General features: G+C 54.8%; 1 long non-coding RNA gene across 1 annotated transcript in view; it reads left to right on the forward strand.

The window, feature by feature from the left end:
• The first annotated feature begins 1183 nt into the window (after positions 1–1183).
• Positions 1184–16681, forward strand: part of LOC140430190 (uncharacterized) — a 49344-nt gene continuing 33846 nt past the window's right edge. The window contains exon 1 of the long non-coding RNA XR_011949363.1: positions 1184–1373. This is a non-coding gene — a long non-coding RNA (uncharacterized lncRNA). The remainder of the gene's footprint in view (positions 1374–16681) is intronic.

The raw sequence follows: 16681 nt of genomic DNA on the forward strand, positions 1-16681 counted from the left end.
TCTCGCTGTGGAGTAGTGCAATTCCGGGAGGATGATGCATTTGACTTCAATCTCGCTAATGAGATTGGAATGAATGCAAATGAGGCTTAATGACCGTCATGACATTTTTGTGAACTCGCTATCGAGAGTGTGCCAAGTGAGCTGCAAAATGGTTCGGGCACAAACCTCGATTTGGGTCTCTCCCACGATTCACCTGGCACACCTGGATTGGCGCAGGACACAATGCAGTGGGAAAATCATGCCCATGGATACAGGATAATCAAAGGTTATGTTGGGGTGAGTTCCCAGGGCAGAGGCACCTGTATTATATGTTATATTTATATTCAATACTCACTGTTTGCAATAAACTAAGAATGTACAAATCCTAGTCAAAATGGAGGATAACAAGTTGCAGAGGCATCATGGGGTTTACTTGACCACATTCATGCAGCAACTCATCTTACACAGACACCCACAATGACCCATTCTGCAGCTAGACAAGATTACGACAGGAAGTTAGTTGTCTCCGAACAATGGAACCAGCTAACAAGGTCAAAATGAGGACGTCTCAAGCTTGCGAGCTATTGTGAAACCCAAGGGGCAGTTGGTAAGGATTTGGATAACATCATTACGAATCCTCTGCCTGTCCATGAGTTGATCATGCAGCCCCATCATTGGATCTATATCTAATCTATAATCTTTTGATTTGATTTATTTGATTTGATTTATTATTGTCACATGTATTAGTGTACAGTGAGAAGTATTGTTTCTTGCTTGCTGTACAAACAATGCATACCGTACATAGGGAAGGAAGGAGAGACTGCAGAATATAATGTTACAGTTATAGCAAGGTGTAGAGAAAAGATCAACTTAATACAAGTTAGGTCCATTCAAAAGTCTGATGGCAGCAGGGAAGAACATTGTTAGAGAGTTTAAAAGAGTTAGAATGAAGTTTTAGAAGCATAGAACGAGAGTAAAAGATAGAATTAGAAGCTGGGCACTGCTTGCAAGAAGTCACCTCGCTTCGGCGCCACCTTGGATTGGCTCGGTGTCCAGCAAAAGTGGGCTGAGTAACTGTTTGAAAATGTATTAATATCAATGATTTCCCTTTGTTCAGCGAAGAAGCGCATGGAGTTCCCAGCAGCTTACCTCCTGCCAGCGTAATCAATAAATTGTTCGCCTTTTGGAGCAGACCTAAGTGTGGACTGATTCTTCCAGGATTCTTTCCCGCTAACAGATGGCATAGTTAGCAGGATTCAATCGATATTTGATACCAATGGAATACGGGATGAGTACATTTACTCAAAGTCAGTACTATTAAACTTATCCTGGAACTGGGAGCGACCGACAGATCCCAAACCTGTGAACAGATTCTGACCAATAGTCAAGTGGTGGTAGGTAGTTCATTTAGGCGATGTCAGACATTGCTTAATGTGTTTTAAGGATATTTATCATGGGGCTGTGCGAAGGATGACAAACGTGTGACCGGACAGTAGGCCGAGGGCGGTCTACCACAAGTTGCGCTGGACTTAAAGGGGACATCTGAGAGTAGATTACAAAACGGTTCTAATCCTATCCAAGCCTGGCCTGTGAAACAAAAAAGCAAAGCTCAAATGGGGACAGGAGTGGTTCCTCATATACCATTTGGCAACCTGAACAAAAGCTTATTGATAAGATGATTAAATCTGATTTGAAATTCACTGAGTGTTCTTGTGAGGGGACGTCCTGAATTTGCACAATGTTTAGATCTTCAATCACCGTTTCCATAAAATAGATATGTCAAAAAGAAAAATCAAATGAAGCTAAATAAAAAAAGACAGACCTCGGGTTCATTGACGAATGAGGAGGGTGAGTTATAATGTCCCTTCTCCTCACCAGAAGTATTGCAACCTAATTCATAAAATGTGAAAGCGGGTTGGATTTCAGTAGAGCTGCACGGTAAAAAGGGCTGGAAAAGCCCAATAAGCTTTTTCAGAAATATCTGGGGATGACAGCTCTCCCTAACTGCGTGATGGACACCCCAGCTAACCGAGAAAAAAAGGAATAAAGTAAATAGAATATAGTAAAGGAATAAAGTAAAAATAAAACGGAACAAATATTAAAATGAAGTACAGATTGTTTCAACTTTACAAGATTAGAGTTTGAGATGAAGCCATTCAAGTCGTCCGAGATAAGCTTGGCAGCGATCCAATTTGAAAAAACAAGTAAGATTTTTTTTACAAGCACTGAAACATTGGAAATTGAAATCAGTTTAAAGAAAGGATAGAGGAAAGAAATTCAAGCATAATGTTTTAACTTACGTAAAGGGACACAATCGCGTGCCAGGTTTCTCCACCCACTCTCCGCCTGTTTAATTTCTGTAAGAAAATTAACCCTTTCAGCAGACAGTTTATTTGTTTAAAATCGCCTGAAAAATGATTATGTATTGGTCTATGTTCATTTATAAAAGGTTTAATTGTGAATTTATGGGAATTCAACAAGACCAGTTAAATGGGAAAATTCCAAGCATAGTCTGGAGGAATTTGGTACTAATGTGAGAATTTCATTGTGTTTGGGTGAGGATGCGTTTGAGATTTTTAAGTCCACGAAGAATAACTGATGCCTACTAAATCAGTCAGTGGGAATTGACTGAAATGACGTGAAATAAATAAAATAAATAATTTAGGTTTTGTAATGAAGGAAACATAGAAACATAGAAAATAGGTGCAGAGGTGGGCAATTCGGCCCTTTGAGCCTGCACCACCATTCAATATGATGATGCAAATTCAGTATCCCACTCCCGCTCTCTCTCCATACCATTTGATCCCTTTAGCTGCAAGGACCACATCCAGCTCCCTCTTGAATACAGCCAATGACCCGGCCCCAACAGCTTTCTGTGGTAGAGAATTCCACATGTTCACAACCCTAATGCGAAATTCTCCATAATCGGCGCGATGTCTGCTGACCGGCGCCAAAAATGGCGCAAATCAGTCCGGCATCGCGCCGCCCCAAAGGTGCGGAATTCTCCGCATCTTGAGCGGCCGAGCCTTAACCTTGAGGGGCTAGGCCCGTGCTGGACTGATTTCCGCCAGCTGTCGGGAAAGGCCTTTGGTGCCCCGCCAGCTGGCGCGGAAATGACATTGCCGGGCGGCGCATGCGCGGGAGCATCAGCGGCCGCTCACGGCATCCCCGCGCATGCGCAGTGAAGGGGGTTTCTTCCCCCTCCGCCATGGTGAAGACCATGGCGAAGTCGGAAGGAAAAGAGTGCCCCCACAACACAGGCCCGCCCGCGGATCGGTGGGCCCCGATCGCGGGCCAGGCCACTGTGGGGGCACCCCACGGGGCCAGATCGCCCCGTGCCCCTCCCAGGACCCTGGAGACACCCTGCGCCGCCTTGTCCCGCCGGTAAGAGAGGTGGTTTAATCCTCGCCGGTGGGACAGGCATTCCAGCAGCGGGACTTCGGCCCATCCGAGCCGGAGAATCGCCGGGGGGGGCCCGCCAACCGGCGTGGCGCGATTACCGCCCCCGCCGAATCTCCAGTGCCGGAGAACTCGGCAACCGGTGGGGGCGGGATTCACACCAGCCCCCGGCGATTCTCCGACCCGGCAGGGGGTCGGAGAATCCCGCCCCCTCTTTCCCACCTCAGTCCTGAATGGCTGACCCCTTATTCTTAGGCTGTGACCCCTGGTTCTGGACGTCCCCAACATTGGGGACATTCTTCCCGCATCTAGCCTGTCCAGTCCAGTCCCATCAGGATTTTATATGTTTCTATGAGATCCTCTCTCATTCTTCTAAACTCCAGTGAGTACAAGCCCAGTCGAACCAATCTTTCTTCATAGGTCAGTGCTGCCATCCCGATAATTAGTCTGGTGAACCTTCGCTGGACACCCTCAATAACAAGAATGTCCTCCTCAAACTAGGAGACCAAAACTGCACACAATACTCGAGGTGTGGCCTCACCAAGGCCCTGTATAACTGCAGCGAGACATCCCTGCTCCTGTACTAAAACCCTCTTACTATGAAGGCCAGCATGCCATTAGCTTTCCTCACCACCTGCTGTACCTGAATTCCAACCTTCAGTGACTGTTCCACCATGACACCCAGTTGCACTTTCCCTTTTCCTAAACTGCCACCAGTCAGATAATAACCTGACTTACTGTTTTTGCCACCAAAGTGGATAACCTCACATTTACCCACATTATATTGCATTTGCCAAGTACTTGCCCACTCAGCCAACCTGTCCAAGTCACCCTTCAGCCTCTTTGCATCCTCCCCTCAGCACACACTTCCACCCAGCTTACTGTTGTCTGAAAATTTAGAGATATTGCATGCAATTCCCTCGTCCAAATCATTAATGTATATTGTGAACATCTGGAATCCCAGCACTGAACCCTGGGGTACCCCACTAGTCACGGCCTGCCACTCTGAAAAGGACCCCTTTATTCCCACTCTCTGCTTCCTGTCTGCCAACCAGTTCTCCATTCATGTTAATATATTGCCCCAATACCATGAGCTTTAATTTTGCTCACTAATCTCTTGTGTGGGAAAGCCTTTTGAAAGTCCAGATACACAACATCTACTGGTTCACCCTTGTCCACTCTGCTAGTAACATCCTCAACAAATTACAGAAGATTTGTCAAGCATGATTTCCCTTTAGTGAATCCATGCTGACTTGGGCTGATCCTGTCCTCACTTTCCAAATCCACAGTTATTTCATCCTTAACAATTGACTCCAGCATTTTGCCCACCACTGATGTCAGGCTAACTGGTCCATAATTCCCAGTTTTCCCTACTCCCTCCTTTTTTAAAAAGTGGGGTTACATTAGCTACCCTCCAATACATTGGAACTCTTCCAGAGTCTACAAAATGCTTGAAAATGATCACCAATGCACCCACTATTTCTAGAGCTACTTCCTTAAGCACTCTGGGATGCAGAGCATCAGGCCCTGGGGACTTATCGAGTTTTAATCCCAACAATTTCCCCAATACAATTTCCTGACTAATAAGGATTTCCTTCAGTTCCTCCTTCATGCTAGACCCTCTGTCCCCTCGTATTTCTGGAAGGTTATTTGTGTCCTCCATAGTGAAGACGGATCCAAAGTAATTGTTCAACTGGTCCGCCATCACTTTGTTGCCCATTCTAAATTCATCTGATTCTAACTGTAAGGGACATTTGTCTTTACCGGTCTTTTTATCTTCACATATCTATACAAGCATTTGCAGTCAGTTTTTATGTTTTCTTCAAGCTTACTCTCGTATTATATTTTCTCCTTCCGAATTAAACACTTTGTCCTACGCTGCTGAATTTTAAATTTCTCCCAGTCCTCAGACTTGCTGCTTTATCTGGCCAATTTAACACTATCCCTGATTTCCATTGTTAGCCATGGTTGAGCCACCTTCCTTGTCTTCCTCTTGTGCCAGACAGGGAGGTACAATTGTTGAAGTTTATCCATGTGTACTTTAAATGTCTGCCATTGCCTATCCACACTCAAACCCGTAAGTATCCTTTGCCAGCTTATCCTAGCCAATGCATGTCTCATACAATCAAAGTTAGCTTTTTTTAACTTCAGAACCCTAGTCCTAGACTTAACTCTCAATCTTAATGAAGAACTCTACCACATTATGGTCACTCTTCCCTAAAGGATCTCGCACCACAACTTAGCTAATTAATCCTCTCTCATTGCATAATACCCTGTATAGGATGGCCTTTTCTCTAGTTGGTTCCTTGGCATATTGGTCAAGAAAACCATCCCTTATACATTCCAGGAAATCCTCCTCTATCGCATTGCTACCAGTTCGATTAGCCCAATCAATAAGCAGGTAGGAGCCTTTTCAAAGACTGAATATTAAGCTGGATTTTAAGTGGGGGATTTCCTCCATCTAATTGCAGTTCAGCTTATACAAAGACAGCGGGCGGAATTCTCTGATAGTGGGGCTATGTCCCCATGCCTGTGAAATAATGGCCATGAATCACTCTGGACTTTCCTGGAGAAAGTTCAGAGTGATTCTCCGTTTTGCAGGAGGCTAGCATGGCCGTGGTGTGCTGCCGATAAGGGGCCTTGCACTTCCGGCCACGGATCCACGCATTCGCGCGGCGGGCGCCTGTGGCGGCGGCCCCACACAACATGCAGACCCACACCGTGGGCTGGCACCGACAATATAGGTCCCCCCGTGATCGCGCGCACCCGCTGGCATCGGTGGCCCCTGATTGCGAGCTTGGCCATCCTGGAGGCCCCCCTCCCCGGTGGCTGATCCTCCCACCCCCCACCAGGGCAGCCGTGGACTGAGTCCACAACTACCCCTCCGAGCTCACGCCAGGTGGAACCATGAGTGAACCACGCCGGCGAGAACTTGACCAGTTGTCAGCAGAGAATTGCTGAGGGGACCTCTATCAATGGCCCCCGACCGGCGCTGCGTCGACCGCGCATGCACGATTGGAGGTGATTCTCCAGGCCCCAGAGAATCGTGTGAGCGGCATCGGACCTGATCACGGGTCTGACGCCGATTCTCCACCCCCACGCTGAGTGCAATTGCGGCACGGAGGCTCGGAGAATCCCGGCCTGCATCTCTGGTTAAGACGGCTTTACATTCCAAGCTTGTTTCAACGTACGAGGGAGAGTGATATTTATAAACGCCAAAACTACTCTGCTTTACATTGCTTTAGCTTCAACAGTTATCCAATTTCCAAAAATCAGCAGCCAACCCAATTTGATGCAATCCAATCCTTGTAGCTGTAGATTCTACCTTGACCAATTGATTTTACTTTAGGCTGCATGGTGACTGCGTGTTCAGCCTCATGATTCAGCCCCATCCTGTTCCTTGGCCATCTGTTGTTTTTCAAAACACTCACATCCGCTGTCTCTTGCTCTCCCCAACTTTCATTTCTCTTATCTCAGTGTGGTTCCTGCTCGTACTATTGTCTGTCTGAGCGTAGGATTCTGGGGCTACTGATAAGAACTGCTTATTGAGCTGGCTGTGTTATTGCTGACCACATTATTTCTGTCTGATTTGTCTGTTCTAGGAATGTAGTCAAGTTAGCTAGCTTAAATCCCATCATACATTGCAGCCACTATTATTAGCAGGAGATTAAATGCTTTTTACTGCTATGTTTTAAGAATACATGTTTAATGGCTAATAATGATTACTGGATGTACTTTCTATGATTAGTTTCAATCTTCAATAAACTATGTAAAGCCAATCTAGTGTTATCCTAGCTATCTGGTTTTAAGGGGTCTCATCTCAGGACCCCCCCCCCGCCCCCCTTCAATGCAGATTGAAGTCACCCACAATAACTGCTGTTGCCCTAATTTCCTGATTGATGCCTTTCCCAACCTCACACTACCATTTGGTGGTCTGTATACAACTCCCACTAATGTTTTTTGCCCCAACTCCACCCATACAGACTCCACATGTCCAGGCTAATGTCATTCCTCACTATTGCATTACTCTCTTCTTTAACCAGCAACACTACCCCACTTCCCTTTCCTTTCCTTCTATTTTTCCTGAATATTGAATACCCCTGGATGTTGAGTTCCCCTCCTTGGTCACCCTGGAGCCAGGTATCCATGATCCCAATTACAAGGAGCATGGAGGATCTTGCTAAGTATTTTAACCAAGCGATTGGGAATTTACTCTTGACTCTTTAAGAATCTGTAGTTGTGAGAGAAGGCTAATGGTTAACTGTTTGCAAGTTACTAGCTGTGAGAATCTGTATGTTTTATGCAGATGTTTGCACAGTTGTGAAATGAAATGAAATGAATATTATTGTGTTGTTGTTTTTTTAGACTACATTTACTAAGGTTTATCTTTCTGGGGAGTTAACCTTGAGTTCTTAATTACAAACCCATGGAAGTTGAGAACAGAAACCACAGGACGCTGACGTAATTCATTTTGGTCAAAGAAGTGAAGTGCTAGGTTCCTCTGTTCATGTGTCGTTTGATTCAAGCTCTAATGTTTTCTCTCTGATATCCTGAGTTTGAGATCACAGTTTAAGTGATTGGATTCAAACAGCTAACAAATGGGAATGTATTTAACAAATCTTTCTTTTCAAAAGTTATGGCCTGACCCTTTTCGAACGTATGACAGAAAGGGCTATGAAACTCCCCGAAAATATTATAGTGGGCGGGGAGGCCACAGAATTAGGCCATACGTAAAACAGCTAGGTTTACATTGAAAGGATTTATGACAAGACGTGAGGGATCAGCAGACAACACGAGACTTAGAAATCCAAGGACGGGGTAAGACCAACCAATATATACCACAAATAGGTGGTAAAGTTTTGGTACGGGTCAACCCTGAACAAACAGAGTTTGCCCCAAAGTGGATCGGACCATACGATATCATCATGACCAGTGATACCTGTGCACGTGTTGATATGAATGGGAGGAGCCGGTGGAAACAGTGGTCCCAATTTTAAAAATATAATCAAGGGAATGACGTTGAACCAGAGGTAATGCATATGGAGACCAGCTGGTGGGCCATATAATTGTCTTGGTTGAGCCATATCAGAATGGCGGAACACCCTGGAGAATGGAATGTGTGGGGGAATATGAGTGATAGTGGTGCTAACCGCAGTCTGGATTATATTTAGGTGGATCGCCATGCAAGCGCGAGCACATTACGCTTGAATACAAACGGGCAGCATGGTAGCACAGTGGATAGCACTGTTGCTTCACAGCACCAGGGTCCCAGGTTCGATTCCCAGTTTGGGTCACTGTCTGTGTGGAGTCTGCATGTTCTACCCATGTCTGCGTGGGTTTGCTCCGGGTGCTCCGGTTTCCTCCCACACGTCCCGAAAGACGTGCTGTTAGGTAATTTGGACATTCTGAATTCTCCCTCTGTGTACCCGAACAGGCGCCGGAATGTGGTGACTAGGGGCCTTTCACAGTAACTTCATTGTAGTGTTAATGTGAGCCTACTTGTGACAATAAAGATTATTATTAAAAAAACAACAGCAGCACAGGCATGAACTTGACAAAATAGAAACAGTAAGATTATAAAAACTACACAACTATTGACCCCTGAATAACAGGACGTCTTCGACACACAGGAAAAGAAATGAGTAGGCCAGAGCCTAACACCTGGTGATGACCATGTTATTCTGTTTTAAAACTTTCACATCAAACATACAAAGGGATGGAACAACAGTGGGTACTTTGACTCTGGGGGCTCGGGACACTGGTAACCTCAGGCGATTACAAGCACAAAAGATTGCTGATGCACCGCTGAAGTCACAGCAAACGCCAGAAGAACATAACTACATGAACTATGGGGCTTTGTATAATTTCACTGATGGGGTATGTATCCCAGCTGCCAAGGACTGGAGTAAAGACAGGGCTTATCTTAATGCAAGGCTGCAAGTACACTCGGGGAAAGGCAGGGTAAGCATACAGTGCTCTACTGTTACAGGGGTTAGCTGCTCCCACCAAAGAGAAGCATGAAAGCCTGATAGATGTGCTTCTGGAATAGCCTGTCGGACCCCAGCCAACAATTACCTTCAGAAAATGGGTGGATTATGTGGGTATTATGAGGAGGTTGGGGCAGCAGCATCATCTTCGTATGTATGTTTCCCCTCTCCTCTCATTGCAGCACAGTAGCACAGTGGTTAGCACTGATGCTTCACAGCGCCAGGGTCCCAGGTTCAATTCCTGGCTTGGGTCACTGTCTGTGTGGAGTCTGCACTTTCTCCCCGTGTCTGCGTGGGTTTTCTCTGGGTGCTCCGGTTTCCTCCCACAAGCCCCAAAAGACGTGGGGCGTCATTCTCCGAACCCCCAGCGGGTCGGAGAATGGCCCTTGGCCGCCGTGAATCCCGCCCCCGCCGGTTGCCGAAGTCTCCGAAGGGAGAAAAGTCGGCGGGGCGTTAATGGCGCCGCTGCCGCCGGAGAATGTCACGGGTCTGCGCAAGGCAGCCGATTTTCAGCCTGCCGATATTCTCCCTTCCGTATGGGCCGAAGTCCCGTCGACGTGATGACCGTTCACGCGACGTAAATTAAACCTCCTTTTCATCGGCGTGACCCTGTGCTCCAGGGTCACGCCGACCAGCGTGGAGGTGAGTGACGGCCTGGGGGGTTGGCTCTGGGCAGGCGATGGCGTGGCCGCAGACTGATTGCCTGAGGAGAGGTGTGTCTAGGGTTGTGTGTGTGTGTGTGTGTGTGTGCGGCGGGGGGGGGGGTGGTTAGAGTGGGCTGGGCTCCGGGGGAGTGCCGGGAGGGGGGTCTGTGCCGGGGAGGGGGATGGGGGGGTCCGTGCCGGGGAGGGGGATGGGGGGGTCCGTGCCGGGGAGGGGGATGGGGGTCCGTTCCGGAGAGGAGGTTGGGGTTCGTGCCGGGGTGGAGGTGGGGGGGGGTCCGTGCCGGGGAGGGGGATTGGGGGGGTCCGTGCCGGGGTGGAGGTTGGGGGGGTCCGTGCCGGGGAGCGGGATGGGGGGTCCGTGCCGGGGAGGAGGTTGGGGGGGGATCCGTGCCGGGGAGGGGGATGGGGGGTCCGTGCCGGGGAGGAGGTTGGGGGGGGTCCATGCCGGGGAGGGGGATTGGGGGTCCGTTCCGGGGAGGAGGTTGGGATCCGTGCCGGGGTGGAGGTTGGGGGGGGTCCGTGCCGTGGAGGGGGATGGGGAAGTCCGTGCCGGGGTGGAGGTTGGGGTCCATGCCGGGGTGGAGGTTGGGGGGGGGGTCCGTTCCGGGGAGGAGGTTGGGGTCCGTGCTGGGGTGGAGGTTGGGCGGGGTCCATGCCGGGGAGGGGGATGGGGGGGGGGTCCGTGCCGGGGTGGAGGTTGGGGGTGGTCCGTGCCGGGGAGGGTGATGGGGGGTCCGTGCCGGGGAGGAGGTTGGGCGGGGTCCGTGCCGGGGAGGAGGTAGGGGTCCGTGCCTGTGAGGAGGTTGGGGGGGGGGGTCCGTGCCGGGGAGGGGGATGGTGGGTCCGTTCCGGGGAGGAGGTTGGGGTCCGTGCCGGGGTGGAGGTTGGGGGGGTCTGTGCCGGGGAGGGGGATGGGGGGTCCGTGCAGGGGAGGAGGTTGGGTGGGGGTCCGTGCCGGGGAGGGGGTGGGGGGTCCGTGCCGGTGAGGAGGTGGGGGGGGGGGTCCGTGCCGGGGAGGGGGATGGGGGGTCTGTTCCGGGGAGGAGGTTGGGGTCCATGCCGGGGTGGAGGTTGGGGGGGGTCTGTGCTGGGGAGGGGGATGGGGGGTCTGTGCCGGGGAGGATGCTGGGGGGGGGGGGTCCGTGCCAGGGAGGGGGATGGGGGGTCCGTTCCGGGGAGGAGGTTGGGGTCCGTGCTGGGGTGGAGGTTGGGGGGGTCCGTGTCGGGGAGGGGGATGGGGGGGGTCCGTGCCGGGGTGGAGGTTGGGGGGGGTCCGTGCCGGGGAGGAGGTTATGGGGGGTCCGTGCCGGGGAGGGGGATGGGGGGGTCCGTGCCGGGGTGGAGGTTGGGTGGGGTCCGTGCCGGGGAGGGGGGTGGGGGGTCCGTGCCGGGGAGGAGGTTGGGGGGGGGTGTCCGTGCCGGGGAGGGGGATGGGGGGTCCGTGCCAGGGAGGTGGTTGGGGGGGGGTCCGTGCCGGGGAGGGGGATGGGCGGGTCCGTGCCGGGGTGGAGTTTGGGGGTGGTCCGTGCCGGGGAGGGGGATGGGGGGTCCGTTCCGGGGAGGAGGTTGAGGGGGCTTCCGTGCCGGGGAGGGGGATGGGGGGTCCGTTCCGGGCAGGAGGTTGGGGTCAGTGCCGGGGTGGAGGTTGGGGGGGTCCGTGCCGGGGAGGAGGTTGGGGGGTCCGTGCCGGGGAGGAGGTTGGGGGGGGTCCGTGCCGGGGAGGGGGATGGGGGGTCCGTTCCGGGGAGGAGGTTGGGGTCAGTGCCGGGGTGGAGGTTGGGGGGGTCCGTGCCGGGGAGGAGGTTGGGGGGTCCGTGCCGGGGAGGAGGTTGGGGGGGGTCCGTGCCGGGGAGGGGGATGGGGGGTCCGTTCCGGGGAGGAGGTTGGGGTCCGTGCCGGGGTGGAAGTTGGGGGGTGTCCGTGCCGGGGAGGGGGCTGGGGGGTCCGTGCCGGGAACGGGGATGGGGGGTCTGTGCCGAGGAGGGGGATGGGGGGTCCGTGCCGGGGAGGGGGATGCGAGGGCAAGTGAGTTGGTCCCCCTGGCCAGGTGCCAGCCTCCAACAGTTGGACCCATGCGGTCCATGCCACCTGGCTGGGGGGAGGAGGGGATATGGGCAATGATGACATGTCGTCGTTCCCCCCCCGCCCCCCCACCAGGCCGTCATGTTTTCCGATCATCCAGCGATGTTGGCCGCCGTGGTGGCAGCCGCTAATGTCTATGTTGCCCTGGATGAGGAGGAGGAGCGTGCCAGAGAGGCGGCGCAGGCTGCCGCAGAGGGGCAGGCGGCAGCCGCCCAGGCTGGAGGGACACCTGACCGACAGGACGAGGAGGGGGAGGAGGACGTCGCGGCCCCACGGCAACGGAGGCACCCAAGGGCGCCCCGTGTGTACCTGCCCCGGCAGTCATACCAGGACCTCACGGACCGGGAATGCAGGAGGAGACTCCGGATGAGGCGGGAAACCGTGGCACACATCTGCCACCTGCTGGCACACCTGTCACCGTGTGGCACTGGCCGGGGACACCCTCTCCCCGTGTCCGTCAAGGTTACAGTGGCCCTGAACTTTTATGCAACGGGGTCATTCCAGGCACCGAGTGGGGACCTGTCCGGCATATCGCAGACATCGGTGCATCAGTGCATCCGGGCAGTGACAGATGCCCTATATGCCATGGCACACCGCTACATCCGCTTCCCCGTGGACCGGGCCGGCCAAGATGCCCGGGCCGTGGGCTTCTCTGCCGTGGCCGGGTTCCCCATGGTCCAGGGCGCGATCGATGGGATGCACGTCGCCGTGCGGCCACCTGCAGATAACAGGGCCGTGTTCACCAATAGGAAGGGGACCTATTCGATGAACATACAGGTGGTCTGCGACCACCGCATGATGATCCTGCACGTCTGCGCCCGTTACCCAGGCAGTGTACACGACTCATACATGTTGTCGCGGTCATCCATCCCCGGCATGTACGAGGGACGCCATCCCCGGCTGAGAGGCTGGTTGCTGAGCGACAGGGGCTACCCATTGCGATCGTGGCTGATGACGCCTATACGGAGGCCACGCAATGAGGCGGAGAACCGCTACAATGATGCCCATGTAGCGACAAGGGGAGTGATAGGTGCTTTGGCGTGCTGAAGATGCGTTTCAGGTGCCTGGACCTCTCTGGGGGCGCCCTCCAGTATTGGCCAGATAGGGTCAGCCGCATCATTGTGGTGTGCTGCGTCCTGCACAACATAGCCCAGCAGAGGGGCGATGTGCCGCAGGCAGAGGAGGGTGGAGTGGAGGAGCAGCAGGAAGAGGCGCAGTCCTCCCCAGATGAGGGGGATGGGGGTAATGGTCAGGGCAGACGGGGTAGACACAGGCGGGTGGCTGTCCACCGTTACCGGCTGGCCCAGCGGGCACGGGACAGACTGATAGACGCCCGCTTCACTGACTAGATGGGCGTGGGAATCGGGTAGTATGGCCACAGACCGCACACCATGGCTACAGCCGACCACCCACACCCCCCACCCATCCACCCACCCCACCCGCATGCATACCACCCCCCCCCCATTGCCGATCCACCTGCGGTACAACGGGCCGGGCTCACACAGTTGCGGATGGACACGTGTCTATTGCAGGCCATGGAGGATGATGACAACCCGCCCTGCGGTGAGCTCCTGGCTCCACATCGTTGGACTATGTCTGACCCATGGCCACAGTACCACCATCCACACGGACCATCTCTGCATGCGGCTGTGACACTGCAGCGCACGGTCCCGTCCTCTGCCCGGGGGATGTTGATGGCGGCCCAGGGGGAAGGGGGCAGACTCACCTGGGGCTGAGGTAAGACCACCCCTCACACACACACTTGCGCTCAACGTACATGACACCCCCGCACGCTTTGGACAGAGCACAAAGGCAGCTTCTGTAGGTGTAACATTGACTTTAATAACCAAAGGAGTTCATGCACGTGCCCTAGCCCCTAAAACTCATCTGTGCCCTGCACCCGTGCCAACTTACTCAGTGTCTAATTGTTTGGCCTTACGGGCCCTTTGACTACGTCTACGTGGTTCCCCAGACGGTACAGCAGAACTGGAGGTGGACTCCTGTGATTCCTGCCCTCTAACACTGGATCCCTTTGGCGGCCGTTTCCTGGTGCGTCCTGGCCTAGATGGGCCAGGCTGCGGCCCGGGCGACTGGGATGGCGAGCTGCCAGCCTGTCCTGCCCGTTGCCCACCCGATGCACCTGGGGCGGAAGGGGGGGAGCCCGAGGTGTCGCGGTGTACCGGGACCTCCCCTACAGGGGGAGCCGGGACGGACCACACCACCTCCTCCTCCCTCGGGGTGCCCGATGGCCCCCAGGCCTCTACATGGGTGGGGGATGCGAACGGACTAGCCATCCGACGCCCCCCCGACATCTGGCCCTGCCAGTCCTGGAGGCCCGTGCTGGTATCGACAGGGTTCTGCAGGTTTGCAGCCATGGAGCCCAGGGGGTTGGCAAACCCTGTCTGTGACAGTGCGACGCCGGCTCGCACATGGCCACTGGCGCCGATGCCCTCAGCGATGGCCTGCAGAGACTGGGCCATGGCCTGCTGAGACTGGGCCATGGCCTGCAGAGACTGGGCTATGGCGTTGTGCGCCTCTGCCATCTGGCGCTGGCACTGGCTCTTGGCCTCCTGTGAGAGGGCAGCCATGTCCTGGGCCACAGACGCCGCCTGCACGGAAAGCCCCAGGCCTCGCAAACCGTTCCCCATGTCTGACACCGTCGCACCCATTGCCTCCACCGCGGACGCCACCCGTGCGGTGTCGGCCTGGGTGGCACGCATGACCGGCACCACTCCCAGCTCCTGGACGCGGGTGGAGTCCTCCACCTGCGACTGCAGCCGCCGCAAGCCGGACGTCACCCTCTTCGCTCGTCTCCGGGTCAGTGGTTGCATCGGATCTATGTGTGGGTGTGGTAACTGCAGGAACCCGGGATCCATCTGGGCGGCAGATGTTCGCTTGGGCTGGGCTGCCCTCCGACCGCCCGGCCCCTCTGCTGCTCCTACCTCCACCTGCTGTACCGGGACGGCTGTGTTGTGCGCACCAGTGAGTGTACCAGACGCCTCATCACTAAAGTGCCCAACCGAGGTGAGTGTTTCTGCGATGGTGGAGGGTGTTGGTGACAGCAGTGGCGTTGTGTCGTGCTCTTCGTCCCACTCTGGGGTTCGGTGGGGTTCGTCTCCACGCATCCACTCTGAGTCACTGTCCGGTATTTCGTCTTCCTGGGTAGTGCTGTCCCGGGTAGGGGTGTCCTGGGCAGTGCTGTCCCGGGTAGTGGTGTCCCGGATAGTGGTGTCCTGGGTAGTGGTGTCCTGGGTAGTGGTGTCCTGGGTAGTGGTGTCCTGGCTCGGATGTGACGGGGGCCTGTGGCTGCCCCCCTCGTCGCTGGGTGGTTGCTCCCGCACGTGACGGGGGTGTCGTCTCCCTGTTGCTCCAGGTCTCTCCGTGTCCCGTGGTGTGTGAGGGGCATCCTGCGGGCGTCGCATGCTGGAGGGTCCGGGTCTCTCCGTGTCCCGTGGCCTCCGAGGGGCATCCTGCGGGCGTCGCATGCTGGAGGGTCCGTGTCTCTCCGTGTCCCGTGGTGTGCGAGGGGCATCCTGCGGGCATCGCATGCTGGAGGGTCCATGTCTCTCTGTGTCCCGTGGTGTGCGAGGGGCATCCTGCGGGCGTCGCATGCTGGAAGGTCCGTGTCTCTCCGTGTCCCGTGGTGTGCGAGGGGCATCCTGCGGGCATCGCATGCTGGAGGGTCCGTGTCTCTCCGTCTCCCGTGGTGTGCGAGGGGCATCCTGCGGGCGTCGCATGCTGGAGGGTCCGTGTCTCTCCGTCTCCCGTGGCCTCTGAGGGACACCCTGCGGGCGGTCTGCATCTGCGGGGATGGGTGCCTGGATGTTTGGTCCTGCGATACACAATGAAGCATGCATGGTTAGACATCAGGCAATGATCAGGTGATATGGGGAGGGGGATATAGGGGAGGGGGGATATGGGGACGGGCTGTCGGTGGCTCACTTGCTAGTACGCCCCCGACCTCTGCATCAGCAACCTCCCGGTCGTCAGGTCCGCCAGCCAGTTCCAGGGCCCTTTCCTGGTGTTCGGTCAGTGGCCTCTCATCAGCGGGGCCTCCTCCAGTTCTCACATGCTCCCTATTGTTGTGTGCACGCTTCTCCTGTGGGGGGGGGGGGGGGGGGTGGCAGGTGTAAAAGGCAACACTGTTAGGCAGGTATATGAATGCACGCCATTGGTTGCGCGTGCATTGCAGAGGTTAAGGTTAGGGCTGGATTCACTTGGGGATATGGGGGAGGGGGGGATATGGGGGAGGGGGGATATGGGGGAAGGGGGGATATGGGGGAAGGGGGGATATGGGTGAGGGGGGATATGGGGGAGGGGGGATATGGGGGAGGGGGCTATGGGGGAGGGGGATATGGAGGAGGGGGGATATGGGGAGGGGGGATATGGGGGATATGGGGAGGGGGGATATGGGGGAGGGGGGATATGGGGGGAGGTGGGATATGGGGGAAGGGGATATGGGGGAGGGGGATATGGGGGAGGGGGAATATGGGGGATATGGGGGAGGGGTGATATGGTGGAAGGGGGGATATGGGGAGGGGGGATATGGGGGAGGGGGGATATGGGGGA

Source organism: Scyliorhinus torazame, chromosome 1 (genome assembly GCF_047496885.1).
Source record: "Scyliorhinus torazame isolate Kashiwa2021f chromosome 1, sScyTor2.1, whole genome shotgun sequence".
In the NCBI taxonomy this organism is placed as follows: Eukaryota; Metazoa; Chordata; class Chondrichthyes; order Carcharhiniformes; family Scyliorhinidae; genus Scyliorhinus; species Scyliorhinus torazame.